At 37.8% G+C, this 21,446-nt stretch overlaps 1 protein-coding gene across 26 annotated transcripts in view; it reads left to right on the forward strand.

The window, feature by feature from the left end:
- Map2 (microtubule associated protein 2) overlaps window positions 1-21,446 on the forward strand; it is a 280,848-nt gene that overhangs the window by 131,322 nt on the left and 128,080 nt on the right. For 24 of the 26 annotated variants that reach the window (XM_052749705.1, XM_052749710.1, XM_052749709.1 and 21 more), the window contains exon 3: window positions 11,568-11,632. The gene's annotated coding sequence lies outside the window, so the exon portion shown is untranslated. Of the gene's footprint in view, window positions 1-10,962; window positions 11,299-11,429; window positions 11,453-11,567; window positions 11,633-21,446 lie in introns of those variants that run through there. The other 2 variants (XM_052749706.1, XM_052749707.1) reach the window with 2 other exon arrangements.

Here is a 21,446-nt window from a genome sequence, read left to right on the forward strand (position 1 = left end):
CTTTGGGGTGTTGTAAAAAAACAGAATGAACAAGCCACACGGAACAAGCCAGTAAACAGCAACAGCAGCATTCCTCTATGGCATTGGTTCTCGACCTGTGGTTTATAGCCCCTTTGGCAAACCTCTGTCTCTAAAAATATTTACATTATGATTCATATCAGTAGAAAAACTATAGTTATGAATTAGCAATGAATATAATTTTTTGATTTGGGGTCACCACAAGATGAGGAACTGTATTAAAGGGTCAGAGCTTTAGGAAGGTTGAGAACCATTGCTCTGTGGCCTCCTTTGATGATAATGAACTACAAACTGTAGTATAAAATGAACCCTTTTCTCTCCAAGTTGATTTTGTTTATGATGTTTTATCACAGTGATAGAAACATTAACTAAGACAGTTTGTAACTTATTTTCATACATTTTAAAAATTATTCACTAAATAAATATGTACATTTTTAGAAACCATGCTAATGTAGTATATGACACTTACTAACTTCACAGCAGATAAATTATGATTTGTGTGGAATTTTCTTTATTTTTATGTCATGCTAGGGCTTGGGTCACGCTAATGAGTGACAAGCTTGCTATCAATAAACTACTCTTGGAATCCAGACACCTTACCATTTGATCTGAAAAAGACTATTTTAAAAAAAGGCACCATGAGTTGGGCAGAATGGAAACATTTTCAGAAGAGCCTGGTCACTTTGAGGTTAAAGATAGTCTCATTCAGATGGAATGATGCTAGGTGACCTCCCAGGACGGTTCCCTCTTCAGTTGTGTGTATTAAATACAAAAGGCATGGCAAGAATTCAGAAGACCAACATGAATTCTCTTGGTAAACAAATAAGTCCTCTAGTGGTTTTCAAAAAGAAGTCAAGAATTTAGGTCTAATGTCACATAGCATTTGATTTTGTACCATATGACTTTTTAGCAAATGAGTGTGTACCATCATCTGCTCATCTGTTAAACTGTTACGACCCTATTTGTGGAGACATTTGATAAAAAGGAAAGTTCATTTCCTGCATCTTGCAAGATCATCCAAAAAATTCATGAGGTGTGCAGGAGATTGTACTTGAAAGACTACTAAATGAAATTTTTATTTAGTTAAATTTTCCATATTTTTTCTCCATGACTTGTCCATTTCTCTTGCAAAGATGGTTTGCCTCTAGTGTGGTTGTAACTCTTGGGATAAAGAAACTAGGCTACCCCATCTTTTAAGTTTTGAACAATGGAGGTAAGTTTAGAAGCTGTAACTGAAGATTCTCAAGCAGATAAGGAAAACGAGCAAAAAAAAAATCTGTAAGCTTTGAGAAAAACATCCTGAAGCAAATGAAGTGTATTTAGAGTGGCCATAAATATGCTAAGGACAAAAGCTTGAGACAGGTATTTAAAAGTTATCTAAAACCAAACAACAACAAAAAAATACACCACATAATTTCTGAAACTGAGTTCAGAGTGAAGATTTCCGGAGAGGAAACTCATCCTTTATGAATTTTAATATTTTATATTCAACCATCAATACAACTTCAATTGCATTTATACAGTTACTATTTATTGTAAACAATATGTTATAGGAGAATTTCATAGATATTATTCAAAGTAGGACAAAGGACATTAGAAGTAGAAATTCTATATTTTAATAACATGGTCAGGTGAAGCCTTGTAGAGAAAGAGATATCTTTGGAAATATTTGATAAGAGGGGATGGAGGTATTTGCAAAAAAGTAGCCAGTTACCCAAAACTTAAATGCAAATGCTTTTAACTTGTACAGGATATATATTTCCTAAAGTGACATTGATAGGAGGCTTTCTGGTGCTGCACTTAACACTGTTCATGGTATTGGATGGTGTCTATGGATACCTTACAATGAGGAGAACATCTCTGTTCAGACGTTAGTTTTATTATTATCATCTATACTTATTAAGTATGCAATTATTTTGGGCCAGATATTTAAAACAAATAAGCCACAAATTATCAAATAGCAAAGCATTTTTGGGGACAGAATTGCATTTATTTCGTAGTATTGTACATTGCCTGTCAAGAATAAACCCTATTCTTCCTGTAAGCAGCCTGTGGTGACCTGTGAAAATGGTTTCCTACTCTGTTGACCCAGAATGCCCTATAAAATCATGCAAATCAGGAGGTTCAAATTTCTACGTTCACTTTAAAGACACCCATGAACTGCCTCACACCATCAAAGGTATACTCGGCAGAAAAGCCACCAAGCATCTGAAAGATGTCACTTTGAAATAGCGAGTGAGTCCCCAGAGTGGAATATTGGTAGGTGTGCCCAGGACAAACAGCAGGGCCTAAGCATGGGGTTTGTGGTCCAAAAAGAGTGCTGAGTCTTTGGTGATCATGTTTTCAAATGCAGAGAGCAGTGCTCGTCAGGGGTTTAGATGTAGATTCACTAGTCTTTGAGCAACCAGAAGAACAAAGATGAGCTAACGAACTTACAGAGGTCATGATTGGATCAACCCCATGTGAGCTCCCCTGCCACAGTGTGAGTGGCACTGAGAAGAGGAGGGTTCATAGAAGAAACAGATCAGAGAAGAAATACTGTAGAAATAAAGCTTGTGGCACGAGAATAAATTCTGCAGCAAATAAATGCAAAGAAAAGTTTTTTTTAAAAAAAAAAATGGGCCATAATGTAGACATGGTGTTGCATGTAATCAGAGCACTCAAGCAGCTGAGGCAGGAGGATGGCAAGTTCAAGGCATACCTGGGATATGTAGCAAGGCCTCACTACAACATTCAAAAAGAAAAGAAAGGACAATGTAAAAAAATTTTTTTAAAGGTTGACCAAGTGGCTTGGTGTGCAGAGGTGCTTTCCACCAACCCTGAAAACCTGAGTTCGGTCCCCTGACTACCCCAAGTTATCCTCTGACCACCTCATGTCTTAGAGAGAGAGAGAGAGAGAGAGAGAGAGAGAGAGAGAGAGAGAGAGAGAGAGAGAGAGAGGAGAGAGAGAGCTGGGCAGTGGTGGCACACGCCTTTAATCCCAACACTCAGGAAGCAAAGCCAGGAGGATCTCTGTGAGTTTGAGGCCAGCCTGGTCTACAGAGTGAGATCCAGATCAGGCACCAAACTACACAGAGAGAAACCCTGTCTCAAAAAAACCAAAACGGGGGGAGAGGAGAGAGGAGAGAGGGGGGAGGAAGGGAGAAGGAGAGAGAGGGAGAGAGAGAAATAAATAACCAAACAAATAAATAAATGTAAAACAATAAACCAGAAAGACAGAAAATAAGAATGAGGTTTTCCTCAACTGTAGGGATGATTGTATTCAATACACATTATTTATAAATACAAAGTGGTCGTATCTGACATTCTGAGTAAAAATACCTATTTGCAGTCTTCTCTTTTGTGCACAGCCTACTTATATAATGTGCAGTCTGTCTTAAAACGGAAATTTCTTAATTCTATGTTTAATTTCTCTCTTCCTTTTCTGGTGCCTTGTTAAGTGTAAATGGAAAATTCTTAGTCTAACATTTAATTTATCTCTTCTCTTTTGAATGTTATTCTGAATTACTGACTAATTAGCTGAAAAGTCCAGGTATTGAATTTTTGCTTCACCATTTGCCAGCTATGTGGCCTTAGACATTTAAACTTAACTGAACTTATTTCCCCAACTGTAAAATATGGACCAGAGAGGAGGTATAAGCTTGGATAGGAAGAGAAAATGATGATGCCAGAAATAAACTATGATGATCAGTGACTTTAGTGGGCAGAGGATACCTATGGAAGAAACCATATTGAAGATGTCTGTCTACTCTCTTGTAGTGATAATGTACTTCAGTAAGGGTTTCTATAAGAAAAAAACTTTCAATTGTTGATATGATGCTCATAAATTAGATATTTTTCTTCTTTTTTTTAAATTTGAGTTGCTTTTCATTTATGAAAAGTCAATGGATAATATTCTCTTTCTACCAGGAAAAAATGTTCCTCTACAAATTGTTTATTCAACATATGCATCCTCATATGGCCCTCTTTATGCAGTCATGGTTATAGGGCATGTTTGCAAATATCTTCCCATACCAAGCCCTTTTGCACAATACTCACAGATTTGAAATCTGTCACAAATGGGCTTTCTCAACCAATGACACCATGTTGCTCATTATTGTCATTATTAAGGTGTAATGCATGTAACAGAGTAAACACAGTGTCTTTCGTCCACCTCCCACATCACTACTACTAGATCTAGAAGACATTAGATTTCCTCACAGTCAATGTCACACACCCCGCCCCACAAAGAAACAGTACCAAAACTTTTGAGTATTAAATTTTGGCTGTTCTTTAATTTCAGTTAAGTGGAAGGACGTAGCATGTGACCATTGTGTTGGCTTCTTTCATTTGTAATTGTGTCTTTGAGGTTTAACTGGGTAAACAACAGTGGTATTTTTCTTTCCTTTTTGTGTAAATAGTAAACTGTTGTTTGAATGTATCATCCACTCTATTCTTGATGATGATTTGAGTAGTTTTCAGTGTTGTGTTGTTATGAATGTTACTAAGGGCATGTGTTAAGTGTGTTTAGCTGACATATGGACTCATTTGTTTCGGGTATCAATCCAGAAGCAGAATTGCATTAGTAGATATTGCCAAACAGTTCTTCAAAGTGGCTGTGCTAATTTGCACCCTCAGCTGCTGTGTATGTGGATTCCAGTTATTCTGTTATAGTTTTCTTTTCACTGTCTGGGGAACGTTTTATTCCTAACTCAGTCTTCACAGCAATATATGATTACTAATTGATAAAGTTAAATTAAAAATTATTTTTCATTTTTTGTGGTTCATGTGAGATTGTCTTTTAAAGGAGTTTCAAAGCAAGTATGATCCAGCTTGCTTGAGTGAAAATATGTGAAAAGAACAGAACAGAATTACATTACAGACATTCCATCAGTCTAGACAGGGATGGCCTATGAAAAGAGATAGGAGTAAGGTCAAAAAACCAACAGGTAGCAGGAGCCAACATGCTGGCTCATGGACCTTCTTTTTATTCATTATTTTATTTTATTTACATTGATGTTTTGCCTGCATACATGTCTGTGTGAGGGTGTCAGATCCCCTGGAATCAGAATTACAGTTGTGAACTGCCATGTGGGTGCTGGGAATTGAACCTGGGTCCTTTGGAAGAGGAGCCAGCACTCTTAACCGCTGTGACATCTCTCCATCACACCCCTGGAATTTTTTTTAATAATCAAAATTTTCTGCATCTTGTTTGTCATCACTTGATATATGCATTTGCTAAAACTCAGAGAATTATATACCAAAAGAATTTTACTGTAAGTTTTTCAGTAAATGTAATTTTAATATAAAAAAAGAGTTGTTCATCTAGCTATTTCACTAAATTGCACTCAACCTTTTTGTTGAAAGATCAAGAATTCTATATCTCTCTCTGTTTCTCTCCCTGTTTATCTCTCTGTTCCTGTTTCTCTCTCCCTCTCTCCCTTTCCTCTCCCTCCATTTAAATCATCTTGTTGGTTTCACCTTGATAACTAAGATAAAAACCCTCTTGCAGTAAAGAAAAATAACTGTTAGTTTTAAAATTATCTACAAAGTTTTCCAGTGAAATGTGAACTTTTCTGAGGTTCATGATAGTATATTGTCCAAAATAACTTGAAATATATTTTATGCTGATATTAGATAAGAGTATAATTCAGTTTTAGAGCAACACACTATATATACATATATGTACACACACATATGTAATTTCATATATGTATGAATATATATTATATATATATTAATGTTGTCTTCCTTGATAAAGAAACAATGAATGTGGGCATGTAGAGAATGAACAATGTATCTTGTACCCTTCTTAACCCTTTTTGCTTAGAATAATCCCTTAGCATTCCCACTGCAGGCCAACTCTACACAAAACTTCAGTGAAAATGTAAGATGGTCCCAGGCAGCCCAAGCATCACTGGGCTCTTTGCTTCTTTGTAAACAAACTCTGTTTCTCATTCATGCTTCCTGAGAATTCAGTAGAGACACTGAATATTCTGCCTCCTAACAGTTCCTAGTGAATTATATGTGTAAGAGTTGGTTCAATAAGTACATAGTACAATAAATGGCCTTTTAGACAGATTCCCTCCACTTATAATGTGTTTGAGGCTCGTGTTATGTAGAATATATCAGAATTTAAATATATGGTTGCCTAGTAATATCCATTGCTTGTTTATACCACAGCACCATTTTATTTCCTATTATCTTCAAACTGCTAATGGGGTCTCATACCTGTCAAGCTTACATTGCTGCTATTTGTCATTTTTTACCTCTGTCCTTCATATTGTTTGATGCCCTATCTTGGTAACTCTTCATTTTTGTATGTCTGATATTTTGAAATCCACATATCGATGAGATCATAACAATATTTTTCATTCTGTGTCTGGCTCATTTCATTTCAGCTCCAGCCTCAGGCTCATTGTGGCAAATAATAATATCTTATGTTTGTTTTATTTTAGGATTAATAATGTCTACACATATTTTTGTTCAGAAGCATTTGCAGCATACACATTTTTTTTTTTTTTGTCTGTTCACTTGGCATCTGACACTTGGGTTGATCCTGTATCTTGGATTTTCTGAATAGTGTTATAATAAAGATGAGAACCATTTCTACTCAGTTCTGTATACTTTCATAGTTTCTCCTGGTATTGGACTGACCCATCTGACATTTCCATCTTATGAGTAAAAGTAATTGAATTTCATTTCTCTGTATAGTTCAGGCTGTGATGATTCTGACAATTTGTCTCCTTCTTGCCCTCCCTCCCTCCCTCCCTCCCTCCCTCCCTTCCTTCCCTCCTTCTTTCCTTCCTTGCTTCCTCCCTTCCTTATTTCCTTCCTTCCTTCCTTCCTCCCTCCCTCCCGCCCTCCCTCCCTCTCTCCCTCTCTCCCTCCCTTCCTTCCTTCCTTCCTTCTACCCATCTTCTTTTTCTTGCCTGTTTAACCACAGTATAATTTTATGCAGACCAACTTAGCTGAAGGAAAAAAGTTTGTGATAAATAGGGTAAGACAATATTTAGCAGACTTTGGTTTTATGATGCTTTGCAAAATACATAAACATCTGCTTATTATCTAGAATAACAAACTCAAAAGGGTTAGGTAAGAGTGTATTATTTCTATTCATTTTAAAATTGAAAATAACATTATTTATGGCCTTATTTGTTTTGAAACAAGGTCTCACAGTGTAATCCAGTCCGGCCTTGAACTTTCATCTCTGCCTTTCTTTTATTTCTGAATTCTAGGGAACATAGGCATGTAACACTGTGCTCAGCTATAGTCAAGGTAAAAAATGTCAATATATTTTTGCCCCTGAGATCACCTTCATTAACTATTATAATAATTTTAATCAAAATATTAAAATATAGTGTATTTTAACACTAACAGTAGACAAACAAGCTCTTTCTGGTCACTTAAGAGCATGTAGCCTCTTTTAGGTACGTCACAGAATTCAAAGAAAGTAGGAGAGAAATCTTTATTTTCAATAAATTTAAAGCTTACAATAGAAATCATAATACTGATCTTATGGAAGTGTAAGTAAAATATGATATTCACATAGAATGCTTAATATAAAGAGTAGGGAAAGCAGTATGGGCCAGAAGGATGGCTTTTCACGTGTTTGACCAGTCTAATTTATCCACTAGTGTAATTTTCACATTTGCCTTTGAGAAGACACTTTTCATGCATGAGAATTGTGTATACACCATTCTCACCATCTCCCCCCCACTCCAACCCTGACTACTCCAAAGATTCCCCACCACTTCCACTCAAATTCAGGATCTCGTCTTTACTATTGTATTAGTACACACACGCACACACGCGCACACACACACACACGCACACAGAGGGAGAGAGAGAGAAAGAGAGAGAGAGAGAGAGAGAGAGAGAGAGAGAGAGAGAGAGAGAGAGAGAGAATTGACCTAGTCCGTCCAGTGTTGTTCATGTATTTAGGGATAACTACTTTAGACTGAATATCCAACCAAGGGCCGTTGTTGGAGGAACATAGTTCTCACTCTCTCGGCCATCATTAATTGACTGTAGCTCTTCATCTAGGGCCCAGTGAAATTTACCCCAGCCACACTGGTGTGTGAGCTGGCGCCATCATTATGCACATCTTGTTCAGGAAACCATACTGTGATGACCTCATGAGTCCCGCCTCTTTGTGGTGTCTAGAAGGAGGAAAGTGGGGACACCATCACTCAGCAGCTCCGCCAGCACTTACGGTCTTCCCAGCCCCTCTTCTGCAGTGCTCCCTGAGCCTTGGGTAGAAGGTTGCAATGTAGATTACCAGCTATGACTGGGCATCCCCATAGTCATTTATTCTCTCTGTGTTTTCATCAGCTCTAGATCTCTGTAATGCTGCTGTCTGCTGTGGTGGAAGGTCCTTTGATGAGTGGTGAGAACTGCAGATGAAAATCAGGTTAGTTTAGGAAAACGGCAGTAGTAGACTCTGCTCTAGGGTCTGTGACTCTCCTGCCATGGGTAGCTGGCTTGGGTTCCATATAGTACCAGGTATGGATTCCTTCCTATTGAGCAGTCCTGAAGTCCAAATAGACAGCTCTTGGTTACCCCCAAAATAAAGCTGTTATTACACCATTGAGGGTGTCTTGCCAGACCAGTCATTTTTGTGATTCATAGGCTGTGGATAATCACCCGAAAATCACTTCCGAAACCTCTGGTGAAAAATAAAAATAGAAATTTTGAAGAGATCATATTTAAAAAGGCACAGGAGATGGTAGTGAGGAGAATACCAGCTAGTGGATAGGATTCTCTAAAACATGAACTCTTTTATAGTATCTATGACAATCATATATATTTAATGTGATTTATTCATTTTGTAGTTGAACTGAGGTACAGTGGAAAGAGGATGGTGGTGGTGGTGATCTGCTTATTGTAGATACTTAGAAAATCAGCATGACTATCTCTCTATAGTGTGTGTGTGTGTGTGTGTGTTGCTCATGGCCTTTTGCATGCTAAACACATGTTCTATAACTAAGCTAAACCTCCAGTCCTGAAAGGAAAAAAGAATGAAAGAATGTGTAGTATATAAACAGAAACAATGCCAAGCTACAATTTTTCCTAAGTAGTTTAAAAATTAGATTTTAGTAAATATTAAATATTACATCCTCCAGTGGCTAATTATGAGTGACACCTCCACTTATGCACACAGACACACACACACACACACACACACACACACACACACACACACACACACTACATCAGAACACTCAGTTTTCCAGCTTCTTCGTTTTAGGTGACCCCAGGAAGATTTATATTGTCATATCTAGGGGGATTCTGGCTCATTTTGATTATCCATTTTCATCTTTGCAAAATGAATGATGCCAGTAATATCAGAAGGCCCAGGACTGGATGATTAAGCTGGTTCAACAAGACAGATCTGCAAAGAGTAGTTGATCCATCTGATTACCAGACTAGAAAAGAAAGAAATGCTGTTAATATAATCACCCAAGATTTTGTGACCTCACACAGTCCAGCACAGACATTAGTCGAGACCGGTTCTCAGGATGATTGCAGTGTGTCTGAAAAGGGAAGATTGTTGCTTTGGTAAATCAAAGGTTTAGAAAATCAAAGACAATGGATTTTTAGCGGATTCTATTTTTCCTGCAAACAGCATAAGAGAAAAGAAGCGAAAGAAAGTCCCTTGATGAGAGGGGACAGTGGGCTAGTCAGGAAGCCAGCCTGCTGCTTCTGCATGGGAATTTGGGTTGGTTGCAGGCCTCAGGCCTCCACTTTCTCATCTATAAAACAAAGGGTATTGGGGTGGGGCTGGATGGTTTCTGCGGATGCAGATATGGATTGGATCGATCTCATAGAAAAGAACAAAAATTTGAATATTTATGAAAGCAAAATTAGCGAGTGATCAAAAACGGGGAAGAGCGTGGCAGAAGGAAATGAAAATCCATCTTACTGAATTCAAAATACAACACAAAACTGTCAGAAACCAAGCTTTTTAGAAGGAGGAGAAGGAACTGTGTCCTTTGTCTCCAGATTTTCTCCACTGTGGTCTTGTTCTCTCTTCCCCAGCATTACCTTTTTTTCCTCTCTCTCTCTCCCTCCCTACTTTTTGTTTCCAGTAACCATGGTGATGCTTCCTCTCAGCAACCTTCCTTGCAGCTGGCCCTTTTGGTACACAGCAAATTTACTCCATTTACTGGTGCAGGGTTCTAACAATGCTTTAACAATTCATTTATTAACATTTTCTCCAGGATAACACATGTGGAGAATTATTCTACAGTTAAGACCCCTACATAAGGGACATTGTATAACAGGGATATTCAATTGTTAATTTCAGTTGCTAACATTGGAGGGGAGGCTGATTATGCCAAACACTGATCTCTCTGTAAGGGCCCTCACCTCAGGGACTGCAAAGGTCCACACTCAAACTGGTTGCCACCTCCTTTTGTATGGAACCAGAATAAATGATTGCATAGAGATATCACATGGCAATCCTTGTAAGAGAAACATTGCCAAGTGAGTAATTATCACAGTTACAAAGCCATTGAATTTTCTGTAGAAAAATACATACCAGTATATACATTCCCTTAATGAATCTTTTATTTTGGAATATAAATAAACAATGTGCAATAACTTAAAAATATTGGATTCATCTTTCAATAACAAAGCCTCAAAGAATCTTTAGTATCCCTCATATAGATAATAAAAATTCCCATAAATGATCATTTACTTATGTCCATCTTGAGTAGCTTAACTTTCTTGTAATCCTATATGCCTGGAAAAAAGGTCTCTAAACATCTCTCTCTCTCTCTCTCTCTCTCTCTCTCTCTCTCTCTCTCTCTCTCTCTCTCTGTGTGTGTGTGTGTGTGTGTGTGTGTGTAAGACACAAAGGAGACCAGATGATGACATGCATAGGCTTATAGACTGGACTCCTGGGGACACACTTGGATGGAGGCAATTAAAATGCCTGTCAGGCATTTGGTACCAGAAGTCCCCCCGTGGCAAACCGCTAAATCCTAAGCCAGGGCACCATCCTATTGTCAGTGAATGATGGCGGAGCTGAGTGGCTTGTCATCATTCTCGAAAATTCCGAGCCTAGTGAGCTCTCTCTCCCTCTCCTGTTCGCCTTATTTTCCTTTCCGCCACTGCGGGGACTTTTTTTAATTTGCAGCTTCCCTTTCCCCGGCACACACAGACAGGAGCTGGTGGCTTTCAGACTGCGTCTGTCTGGAGCTAGAGAGACACAGCAGAGGGAGTGTTCTTGGAGAAGGGTTCTGCAGCAGCAGTTCCAACGGACTGGATTCAGGGGGCATTGCTGCCTATGCACTGGTAATGCTTTAGGGCTTTTGCATTCTATTTCACTTTATTTTTAATCCACCATTTCGAAGGATCTGCTTTATGTGGTCTCGGATTACCGTGTTTTAAATACGTTATTGAGCTTAAAATTCAAGCGCTGCATTTGCTGTACTACAGACTGCAAGTGGTAAATTTATTATCTGGATGTAAGGGATAAATGGACTTATTGGTGAGTTACGATTTTTGATATTTAGTTGACAAACCTATATGTATGTATGCGTTTTCTTTTGTTGTTTCTCTAGATTCTTCAACTTGACTCTGGCAGAGGACGCACTGATTAGGAGCCACTCAATCAGAAAATTAAAAGGTACTGCATGTTTTACTTGGATGTTTAAATGAGGGGATATTTAGAAAGAACTGGAATGTTTTTATTTAGGTTTGTCTCCTTGTAGTTGGTCTTTATCCCGGAGACCATGCTGATCATTGTCTATAAGATGTAGGGTTTCTTATGCAGATTGTACCACCAACCGAGGCTATTTTAAATAGAAAGTATCTAAAAAAAAAAAAAAAAGTCTTTTGTCTATGTTGCAAATTAGTAAGAAATATCAGCATGCCCTAGCTGGTTTGTATTGTTTGAATTTTGTCATTGTGACAGTTAACAAAATGTCTGAAATTCTGTATCACAAAGAAAATATATTCTTTTGAATTTAAAAGAAATATGTTAAAAATGATTTTAACTGAAGGTTTCCTATGGATCCAAGGATTTTTTTAAAAAAACATATTAAATAAAATGGTTCACTCTTTGTAGATGGGACCAGCACTGGAGATCGAAACCCAGGGATGACTCAGTGTTGTTAGGTTTTGTGAATAAAATATTATAATTTCTTTACTAATGTTTTAGTTTACAACAGGGGATATTTTTAAAGTAAAAAATGGTTAATCCTCAAAAGAATTTAGTATCATATGCTTTATTCAGAATTAATAGCATAAAAAGGAATTCCTCTCTCTTGCTAGGAAAGCAGCTGAGCCCATTGATCTAGGCCTTATGCCTTACATGAAAAATATCAGTTTTTAAATTTAGCATCAGGGATGTATATTGATTTGAAAGGGCAATTATGTATACTGTCTACCCTTTAATTTTTTTAATATTGTCTTTGACTTTAACATACGTTCTTGCCCATAAATCCTATATAGTAGTCACTTGCCTTTTAAAAAAATGGAAGACATTTTCTGCCTTCCTGAGAAGAGACCAATACCACCCCCCTAAACCTTCTCTTGGCATCTTTATAGCATTTCCCTTCAAGACTGCCAGTTTAAAATACTTCATACAGAAGGTTTAGCATTTTAAAAACGATAACTTAAAAATGGTTGAGATAGCCAGCCTAGGAGTGAAATATCGTAAGTGTACACCATGAATGTGAGTATTTGCAGCAGCTGAGGGAGAGTAGTGCATTGTCCTCGGTTAATTTTCTCTGCAATGTGTAATCACGAATGACTTAATTTATTCACTCCCCAAGCATTGCTGAAGAGCCTGGCTTCTGTGGGTAGTCCCAGGGCAAGAGAGGGGAGAAACAGATGACAGGGTCCACAGGCTCCCAGAGCGTAGGCTGAACCACACAGGATTTTTGAACAGGAGAATTTTTTTTTTTTTAATAAATTAATGTGCTCTCCAAAACGATGCTATGTTATTTCAGGTATTGCATACATTCCAGTGGACTGGTCTTAAAAACAGATGAAATGATTATGCATTTTTTTGTCTCAGAAATTATTCATACAGGATTGTGTATGTAAGCCTGAAACAAAACTCATCATTCCCCTTGGATGTTGTAAAACTCTTAAGATCATTGTTTTTTTGATGTTTTACTTAGAGTAAATGAAAATATTTCATGTTTGGTGAAAATTATCTGTTATTTTCTTACCTAACCAATCTATGTAGAATACACACACACACACACACACACACACACACACACACACACACACACACACCCCTCCCATGTGGTCTGATTCTTAGGTTTCAGATGTATCAGAAACTTGTTGTATTTATTTTAAGCTTTGGGGTATCTGTGCTAATTGGAAAAGATGGAATTATCATTGTCTGCAATACATTACAGTCAATACGAACTGCTCCACTCCACTCCAATTTGCCTAGGCTTTGGAAAGGCGGCACATGACCACCAAGAGCCTCCTATTGCCTCCCTTTCCAGGGCCATTTTGAAATCATCTAGTGGGAATGATGATGGACTCAGTAATAAGAACAAGCTTGTTAAAATAGCTGTTAGTGAGTCAAATCCAAACAGACCCAACTCTGGTGTTCTAAGGCAGATCTCAGTGCCATGGTGACTAATCAATATTGTCTGCGCAGTTGTTAACTTCTTTACTGAATTTTCTCTCCATAATATTACTTTTTAATACACAAAATAGTGGCCAGACCACAGCAGTTCAGTTAATATTTATTTATTTAATTACTTAATTTGCAAATGAATTTGTTATTTCTCATTTTTTTAATTTTGCTTTTCATATGATGATGCATGAAGAATAGAAATTTGATATTTTCGGTGTTTAGTTACCTAAAATTTGTGTGTGTGTGTCCTGTTATTAATTATTAATGTTTTGTGATGCTGGGGTTTGAACCCAAAACCCCATAAATTCCAGGCATTGGCTCTACCACTGAGTTACAACCCCAGTTCCTAGCTACTAATTACTTGATGAGTTGTTTTGGTAGAAAAGGAAAGCTATGTGTCAAAATTTCTTCAGGTTATGTGGGAAATGATTTTTCTGGATTTTGGTTAAAGTGGAAAAAAATTTCAATTTCATTAGAAGTAGAGAAAAAAAAAAGGCGAACTGCAGCCTGGGCTTTGCTATTGGCACCTCCTACACAGTCCTCCCAGGCTCCACTCCAGGTCTCCTGCCAAGCTTCTGCAGTAGCAGAGGAGCAGAGGACCTCATCGCTTGATTTCCCTACACATACCATGCTAGAAATGATAAGATGATCAAGAGAACATTGGAGAGTAGATGATGTAAGCAGGAATGGAGGCACCCCTGAAATCTCAGCATTCAGGAGACTGAGGCAGGAAGATCACCAGTTCTAGGTTACAGTGAGTCTGAGCTGCATCGTTAGAGGCTGTCTCTAAAAGAAAAAAAAAAACAAAAAACAAAAAAGTGCATAGATTTTCATTTTATATACATAAAGACTCCGTAAGGAAACTTCTAGAATCATAATGATTTCGGAGAATGCCATTTGTTCCTGTCATGTGCTTTTGTTAATTAGAACTATAATTTGTTATTGTTAACTATCTGCCTGACATTATCCTAAGCTCATAGCATGTGATACCCCATTTAACTCTCTCTGTAATCCTCAGAATTAGGTTCAGTCTCCATTTTCTAGATGCGTGAACTGAGGCTCCAACTGCACAATTTCCATGTCTGGTCCAAAGCCCTCATAGAGATTCATAAATATTAAAATTTTCTAGCAGACTTTTTATACATAGTTATTTTCTTAATACTATGTTTATGCGGGTAATACAAAGCTGCGGTGTGATCAAAACAGTATATGTTGCAGATTCTCACATGTAATAAAAGTATGTCTTCAAATAGTTACACCATTCAAGTTCTTATATGTTAAACATATATGTAATACTCATATTTTCATACATCTTATATAATATATTTAATTACAAGCACTTTCTTCAAATAAGGCTGTCAGATAAACTTATGTTTTTAAATAAATTAATTATAAAACTCCATGAAAATGACAAGAAAATGTGTTATTAATTGTATAATCTGTATGTGAACATTAGTTGGAGAATTCAAGAGCAAAATACCACAGCTCATATTATAGTTTGTAAGGTATTTTACAATTGAAATAGTCACAAGAGCTTTGAATGTCTGAAATAAATAAAGTGGAAAGTTGTGCCATGAAAAATATTCAAACTCAAGGACAAGCTACACCAGGGAAATAAGAGACACAGAGTATTATTAAGACCCTCTTCTTGGGAAAGAGTGACTTCAACAGAATAGTTCCTGAGGTTAGGTGGTGCAGTAGGAGCAGGGCAGGGAAGCATAAAGCATCCTTTTAGATGCTCTCATAGAGAAAAAAAGGTCCAAAGAGCATTGATTGTACCATACCAGCCATATAATTTCCTCAGGGACTTCATTGTATGGAGTTTATGCATGAGGCATTTGTGGTGAAATTCAGGGATGACCAGAAGTGGTCAAGAGGTATACTGCATTGGAGGAGCTTCAAGAAAAGCAAAGATTAACATAAGCAGTGAAGGAACTGGCCAAGCCTGGGAGGCACAGATGGATCTCAGATGTCCTAGAACATAGATCAGACCAAGGGGATTCTTGGAAACAAGGAGTGGATGAGTGCATGAATACTACAAGGCTATACCATATGAAATGACTGTTCCCCTCTTTGAATAGCAAAATAAAAATGTCATTCAGATGAAGAAGTTTTTAAAAAATATATTGTTTTGTTTTTGTTTTTTTTTTGCTTTGTAATTGTGTGTTTTTTTTTCCTATTCAATAGGAAGATATTTTTAAGTAGAAGATAACTATGCCCAAAGCCATTTTCAGATTATTTATCTTACAGCTCTGTGTAAGACTGTTAAAGTAAGCATGTTGCACTAAGCATCATTTTAGATGCTGTCATAGAGGAATGAAAGGACCAATGAGCATTGCTTGTTAATATGAAAAAAAAAAAAGGTCATGAAAGTGAAAGATGCTTCTGAGCCCAAAATTACACTCCGATACAGCAGCTGATTGACTGATGGGAGAAATAAAAGGCAGAAGAATAATTCACAGGGGACTTCAAAGTTTGAAACTGATAGAAAAGTGACTTAGAGAAAGGTGTCTAAGAGCTACCTGAAGGAAGAAGTCCTCTTTTTTATTGATCCTTGAATGTCTAGAAGACACATAGCCAATTATTGCTAAGTGAGTGGCAGAGGGTGTATTAAAAGATGATGATATGTGTGTAGAGCATGAAGGGTAGACTGTGGGTGATACGGACATGGGAAGAGATTGGGGTGAGAAGTTACAGAGCACGTAGACACAAGGTAGAGGAAGGTCTGAAGGATGTGGGTGATGCTGCCACGCAAAAGGGTGAGAGGAGAACCTAAAGGAAGATGTGTTACAGCATCCTCATTATAGACACGGGATGAGACAGAAATCAGCAACGTCGAAGGAAGGATTAGAAGACAAACAAAAGAAGTGTGTAGTGAATGCGTTAGAAAACAAAACTAATATTTGGACCCTTCAGAAAATTAAAGACTAAAAAATAATTCAATCAATCTACATTTTATAAAACTTTATAAGTCTACATTTTATATAAGAAAAGAAGTGATGCTCACCCAGAATTTTGTAGTGTATAGGTAGTGGCTAATACTTTACGAACACTTTATCTCCTTTTATCTCATTCTGTTGTATTTAAATTTACATAATCAGGACCAGGGAATACATAATTGAATTTTGTCCTCTTCCCACTCATCATGATCTTAAGAATCTTACATTTTTCTCACTTGCATAATTTTCTGACACACAGACATTGATTATCTTTGTTCACTATGCTTTCCAGTTTGCTGTGGTCATCATAAGGTTGCAATGGAATCATTCATACCTCACCCCTACAGCTCAGATGTCTTCCAATGAATGTTACCCAAAACCAAAATCACATTCTATATTGCTAAATCCTTGGCCAGATAAAATATACTGGATTCAAAATGTGTCTGCGGTTTGCTCTAGAACACAGTGTCAGTATCTGAGACTTTGTCAATGTCAGGCATGTGCTAGCTTGTGGCAGATACTTTCATTGTAACTGTGGTGTACATCACTCACTCTATGAATGAAGGGACAGAGACCCCAATGGTTGTGCTTCTTAGTTTTTAATCTAAGACAGTCTACAAGCCAGTCAAATTATGGCACAGCCACAAAATCTTACAAAGTAAGTAATGTAAAAATATGCTTAACAAGCTAAAGACTCAGAGGAAAGCGAGTTAAAGTCGGAGGAAGGCAAGGAACCAATGATGGAACTCAGTGGGCTTTTGACACTTGTTAACGTAAGAAGCCTCAAGAAAAGGGTTAGGCAGACAGAGAGGGATGGGGGATGGCTACATATATAAGCAGAAAAAGAATGCATTTATAGAACAAGGTCCTAATAAAGTATGGATAATGAATAGAGACAAGGGTTTAGGACTGAGTAGCAAGATTCTACAGACTAGAGCAAAAGAAAAAAAAGTGGGGCATTCTTGTGGCAAGACAATGATGTCTAGACTTTATCCTAACCTGGAGGCAAATTCACCCATTCAGCCAACGAATACTTTGTGCACTCTAGACTCCAGGTTCTTTTCCTGGCCTTTGGCAATTTCCTTCTAGAGGAGGAAATAACCTGTGGGTTAAAAGTAAAATTCATACGTTGTTGCCATGGCCACTGTGCAGAGAATAGGTCCTAAGCAGGATAGAGGAGATGCTAGGAGATTTACCTCTGCAACCTTAAAGCAGAAATGAAGAGAAGGGAGTCTGTTGAAATTCTGAACGCTAAGGCTAGAAGGAGGTCCGAGGTTCTGTATTTGGACAAGCACCAGGTAACAGCATTGCTGGAACTACACTTTCATTAGGGAGAGGCTAGAAGGCAAATGGCCCCCAACCACAGAAATTATTAGAGCCACTGTTAAGAGCAAATCCAGTGTGAGCCCTTGTTTTTGTGCAGTAAGACTGCACACTCCCCAGACTCTCTGAGGTAAGGGAGAATTGCCTCTCTGTACTCCTGAGATTTTGTCATTACAGCCAGTTATTTTTGCGAATGATCCATTAAACCAGCCATAATGAGCTGTTGGCATTTCATTCCCTCTGTCCATGGTCTCTGCTTATTACAACATAATGAATTCTTGTGGTTCAAGTTTGGGAATGTGAATCTATATAACCCTGGGTCAGTGTCTGAGCTCCAGTTCTCTACTCTTGCACCCTAATTTACTTGAACCTCTTCTCTGACTAGAGCAGAGGTTCCCAGCCTGTGGATCATGACTCCACTGTGGAGGGGAGAGTGTCAAACGACCCTTTCATGGGGGTCACATAGCAGTATCCTGCATATTAGATATTTACATTATTATTTGTAACAGTAGCAAAATTAGAGTTATGAAGTAGCAATGGAATAATTTTATGATTTTGGGTCGCCTCAACAGGAAGAACTATATTAAAGGGTCACAGCATTAGGAAGGTTGAGAACCACTGATTTATAGGATCAACCCATTATCTACTTAGTCCTTGCCATATATCATCCTCTTTATACAAAACTCCCAGAGTTTGCATAATATCCTTTTCCACCCACATCTTAATGCAAGCTTTGGGTGAGTCTTCTAGGGCCACATCGAACTGTTAAGATTAGTCTCCAATTTAAGGAAAGAGCCTCCAACTCACACTCCATCAAAATAATTTCTCTCTGGTGGACTATTTTGTTGGTTGAATTGTATTGCTTTGAAGAGTTCTTCAGATTGTTGCAGGGAGACGCATGTGTAAACAGCTGAGTGTCTTGAGTGGCTAGTATTCATAGGAAACCTTGGTGCATGGGGTTGGAGAGATGGCTCAGCAGTTAAAAGCACCTAGTGCTCTTTCTTGGTGATGACCCACTTTTGCCCCAGCACCCACATGGCAACTCACAATCACCTGTAACTCCAGTTCCAAGTGAAGGTCTCCCTCCTCTGGCCCCTCTGGGCTCCTGCACACACAATGCATGTAAATTTATGCAGGCAAAATGCGTAACACACAAACTATGTAACTCTTTTAAAAGAAATTTTGGTACACTCAGAAGGAATATTGGCTTTCCACTGCCATTGCTGGGTTATAATTGAAATTTCCCCTTTAGCATCAGGAATCCAGGAAAATTGACTTATTTGAGTCCTTTCACACCATGTATGATAATTTTAAAATATCTAGAAAAATAAGTCATTGGACAAATAAGGCTTACTTGCCTACAAAGGAAAAATAGCTTAAGTGTGTTTTGAACATCAGTGGTACTTTTTATTATCATTTAACATTTTTTTCCACAGAACTAAATTTATTTCTAAGCATGCCATGACAAGGTCTCTAGACTAAGCATTTTCATTTCGCAATTTGATAAATGCTTCAGCAGCCCAATGGAAACAAAGAATACCCTAGAAACTTGAATTTAAAAAATTACAGCAAAATATCAAGTGAAATTCAAATAAAGAAAAGTGAACAAGTCAATCACATTTTTCCGAGAATGCTTAAGAGAGATCCTTGAAAAATGCAGTCACAGACACCTTTGTACCTATTCTGTCTACACAAAATACACCAAGGAGAAGCAAAGGAAATGGGAAAAGTGTGTGTGTGTGTGTGTGTGTGTGTGTGTGTGTGTGTGTGTGTGTGTTCATCTTTCTATATGGACAATGCTGGTGGTCTTTGTATAATTAAGCTGAAACTGGCATTTTTTTTTTCAGAATCTGATTGCCATGCCTTCATCATTTTGGCATTCCTTCCCATTCCTTCAAGGGTTGAATGGTTGAGCATTTCAAAGTGACAGAATATCATCTCTGGTCCCTCCCTCTCTCCCTCCCTCCCTCTCTCCCTTCCTTCGTCTCTCCCTCTCTTCCTCTCTCCCCCCTCTCTTTCTCGTTTCCCCCAACACACACACAGATGCACATGCGTGCACACACACAGGTCTTTCTCCCTTCCCTCTCTTCATCCCTCTTTCCCTCTAAATAAAGTATGAATCAATCAATCGTCTTTTTCCATGGATTCTGTTTAAGTCTGATTCATATGGTTTTCATTAACCTTTCTTAAAATTCCCTTCCAGTGTTAATGACTCTGGATTATGACCATTAAAGAAGCCGGATGTACATTAATTTCCATCTGGCATTAGTTAAAACAAAACTAGTCCATTTAACACCTCATAACCAAAGTACAGTTTTTGTAATATGTAGGAGTTGGAAAAATAATGGTTCTTTTTGGAAAGATCCTGTTCTGTATCCAAGATGAACAATAGATATATTTTTCCTATTTATTGTCAGTTTTAGAAATTTCTTGCTAGTAGTAAGCATTTGTGACTCAATACAAGGAAAAAGATACAACATGTAGACATTAATGGTTCTTCCCACACTGCTTTGGGTTAGCATAAATTTTAGTGTACTTAGAGGTAAATTTGAGATATTCCAGACTCTTAAAAGTAAAAGCCTAAGTAGGCTGCCTAGTCTCAAAGCATGGCTGCAGAAATCTCATGTAATTGTCATGATTATGTTGGTGGTACTTTGGAAATATGTGAAGTTAATAATCAAAAACGGGGAGGGGGGGACGGGGAAGAGATTCAGGAAGAACTCATGACTCCAAGTTAGTCATATAACTCTGCTCAGAATGTTGTACTTTTCATTTCCAGGACAGTGGATAGCACAAAAAGATAAGAGATAACCAGGAAATGTAACATCAGGGTCAATGCATGCATGTTTTCCATTCTGCTCTCTATGCTTTGCTCATGAAACCTCAGCTTATATATTTTTTGGAGTAACGTATCTGGATTTCAACAAGAAAAAAGGAAAGATAGAATAAAATAACCTGGGAACCAAACTTGGGTCCCCTAGAAGAGGAGCAAGGGCTCTTAACCTTTGAGCCATCTGTCTTTCCAGCCCCTGGTTTGGCTTGTAACAACTATTAAAAGAAAAGGGAATGAGACCATAAGCAACTGTGCTCAAAACACTGGAATAAATGTAAGCATCCCTGCCCATCTAGTATCTTAATTTGTTGTTGTTGCAAGGGGCTGGTACACTTGATTTAGTCCTCGCCTGTAATAAGCATAGTTCCCGTTTCTTTCACTCAGAATACCTTCTCTTTCCTCTTCCATAACAACAGACCCTCTCTTTGGTAGGTTTCCAGAATATGTGACCATTCAAAATAGAGTTCCAGCCTTCTTAGAAAGGATGTGTAGCCATGAGACTAGTTTCTGGCCAGCAAGTTATAAACTGAAGTTAGATGTGGAATTTACACTAGGTGCGTAAAAAGATAGAGTACGACATTCATCATTCTTCCATCCTTCTGCTAGTGCAAACACAGACTTAATGGCTGGAGCTTCAACAGCCAATTTCAATGAGAGATAATCTTGCAAACAAATTTTGAGTTTTCTCATTACTTACAGCCTAAATTTTCATTTTTATTTAATCGCTTTAAACCTTCTTTTT

Source organism: Peromyscus californicus, unplaced genomic scaffold (genome assembly GCF_007827085.1).
Source record: "Peromyscus californicus insignis strain IS unplaced genomic scaffold, ASM782708v3 Scaffold_21__1_contigs__length_65335640, whole genome shotgun sequence".
Classification (NCBI taxonomy): Eukaryota; Metazoa; Chordata; class Mammalia; order Rodentia; family Cricetidae; genus Peromyscus; species Peromyscus californicus.